The following is a 3,085-nucleotide window of genomic DNA, read 5'->3' as shown; positions in this document are numbered from 1 at the left end:
ATCTATAAAACTGATTAAGTAATACTAATTATAAAGAATTGAAATTCTAAAAGTTGATTCTTGATGGATGATAAACTGAAATTGATAACACAATTTGAGATAAGAGATTAGTAAAATTAAGCAGCTTAGTATCTCATATATTATTTATTTCTTTTTTTTAAGGAAAAAAATGATATATTTATATTAACAATATTAAAATAGCGCACTTCTTTTTACATAAGTAGTGCCCTAGGTCCTTTGAAATTGGATCTTTAAAATTTAAAAAATTATTTCACTACTTGTGAAATTTACATTCTTACCGAAATCATTTACATAAAGTCGGAAAATAAAGATGTTTGGGATTTAGAAAGAGGGAGAAATGTTTATATTTAAAACTAAAACAAATGTTGACCATAAAACATTATTGGAAAAATAATATTCGATATAAACTACCACGGATGTTAAGCAAATGAATTTAAACAATAAATAATGAAATAAATATTTACATGTTGATAATATAAAAATATTATAACACCCATAACTACGTCACACATGGAGTTCATAAGAAACTAAACAAACTCACGTACAGTTTTATAGTAATATTATTCTTTATTCTTTAACATGCGTACATAGATATATAACAGTCGTACACATAAACAACATAAACATCATAAACAACATGCGCAAGTACTAGAGTGCACTTGTCTTTATTGACTCATGACACACATATAGATATTACATGCTTCACGTATACGATCACACAACTGTTGTAATAAAGGTGTCTTCTTTCTCCTCCTTCACATCGTTGTTCTTCAAGCTTGAAGAGAAAGACCATGAGAGAAGGGTATTTCTTTGTGCCTCTGCTCCAGTTGAAGCAGACCACCCCACACGAACCCATTGAGGGAGCACTGTTTGTAACTGAACATCATAGGAGACAGTGACAGGAGTACCCCCAGGATAATAAATAGAAGCAGTTAGTCTTTTAGAGGCAGAATTATATGTGATGTGTACAGTGGCTGTTTTCCCATTTTGCCAGTTCCACCTTGCAGTTGCCTTCGATATGATAGAGTTCACATCGATTCCAACGTGAATATATGGTGGATCGCCAAAATCGACATTAGGGTAGGTGTCAAATTCAACAGCAACAACGTTGTTTGTTGCAGCTTTAAAATCAACAGTGGTCTTGTTTACAGAGGTGGAGGAGTTTTTGAAAGCGTTTATGTTGTTAGAAAAGAGTCCAAGGAGTCTACCATTAGAATTTGGAGGGATGACAGTGTCATGTGGTGCAAGGAAGAAGGCAATGCCATCAGCATAAGAAACGTAAGGTGTTGAGATTTGAAAGGTGGCAGTAGTATCAAAGCTTGACAGAACAGCAGAGTCTCCCCAAAGACGTAATGGTGCAGAGTATAACACTCTTCCCACACTAACACCCACAGGATTTCCTGCACTGTTTAACTTAGTGAGTTGTAAAACATTGTTTGTAGAAATGGCATCACCTTGGAAGATAAGATCCTTTTGGTCAGAACCAAATTTGCTGAAGCTGAAAGATAATGATTCTGCTGACTTCACCTTACCAGGGAACATGCACAACATGGTCACAAAGGCAAGCAGAGGAATTATGAATGGATTGTTCTTGTCAGAGATAGCCATGGTGGTGTTCAATTGATTTCAGTCCATGCAAAACCTTTCCTATTTATACTCAATAAATTAAGGGAAGATCCATGCCAAGTGTCCTTTTATATAACACATAATTAATTTCATCATTATCTATTCAGTTGCCAAAACTCTATCTCTTTCTAATTTTATTTTTCTATATTTTATTGTCTACTTTTTTATTCACAAAATAAAAAATATTTGGGAATCATAACAGCCTCTCAAAATCTAAACACATCTCCAATCAACCTATCAACGAACACATGTCCCCACTTTTCCAAGTATTCAATTAATAGTGTCACTACAATTGTACACACGTTTTTATTCTTCTTTCATTTCTCATACAATCTAAAAAAAGTATCAATTTTTTTTCTCTTCATATTTTTTGTCTTTTTTTCTTTCTAAACCAAATAAAATCAGCTTTTTATAAATTGAGAGTATTAACATGTTCACTTTTAAAAATAGGAAGCTATGCGTAACATTTTGAAATCGATAATGTATTTAAGCTAATTTGGAATAATCATTACTAAAAAATTTCATTTTTTTTTTGTCAACTTTGTTTTAAAAAAAATTTCACAGAAAATATTTGTAAATTTTGTTGTGAAAAAAAAATTGTAAAAAATTCCTATCAATTTTTTTATAAAATATTTTGTATAAAATACTTTACGCAACACATTTTGTAAAAAATACTTACAAATTTTATAATTTTATAAAAAATAATTGTCCCTGAAAAAATTATCTACCAATGAACACTTTTAATAAAAACGGCAGAAATAAATCTTTTCTTATAATTTTTTTTAACAAATTTGCAATAAGAGTTTAATGTAATATGAAAATTTGTAGTAATCTTATGATTCTTCTCATAAAATTTTCAAATATTTTCTGAAAAAAAAAATAAACAAAATAAGTTTTTTTAATATCTAAATATTTCTAGAAGCATGTTATGCTTTTTATGTCTTTTAAGTGGGAAAACTAAAATTATTTAAAAATTCATATTATTTTCACAAGTTTACCTGCTATTAGTCATTTTTTAGTCGCCTGCAATGAAACATTGATACGTTACTTTTTAATATTTTTATCTTGCTTGAACTTTTTTATTTTATGGGAAATAACGTCAATATTAATTTTAAATCAAATCAAACTTGCAAAATTGATTTTGAACCTATTTGGTTTTCAAATAAGATCTTGGTAAACAATATGAACTTTAACATCTATAATTATAATAATAACCTAAAGCTCATCAACTATTTGTTATTATATGAAAATTTATTAAAAAGACAAAAAATACAAAGTATGGAAAGATCGTAACAAACTCATGATAAAAATTATATTTTATGAAACACAAAAAACTATATATATTATGAAAAAGATCTAAATAAATACGTGAAGATCAAACATTAACTTTTTTCTATAAATCAAATCTAAATTAGCTAACTTATGAGTACAATGATTT

At 28.7% G+C, this 3,085-nt stretch overlaps 1 pseudogene; it reads right to left on the bottom strand.

Annotated features, from left to right (window-relative positions):
* Window positions 1-537: 537 nt before the first annotated feature.
* LOC114190543 (flt3 receptor-interacting lectin pseudogene) lies at window positions 538-1,663 on the bottom strand (annotated as a pseudogene).
* Between the last annotated feature and the right edge of the window lie 1,422 nt (window positions 1,664-3,085).

This window comes from Vigna unguiculata, chromosome 7 (genome assembly GCF_037176805.1).
Source record: "Vigna unguiculata cultivar grain cowpea cultivar isolate G323 ecotype 2 chromosome 7, ASM3717680v1, whole genome shotgun sequence".
NCBI lineage: Eukaryota > Viridiplantae > Streptophyta > Magnoliopsida > Fabales > Fabaceae > Vigna > Vigna unguiculata.
Note: the sequence above shows the minus strand (reverse complement) of the source record. Positions and strands in the feature narration are given on the sequence as shown.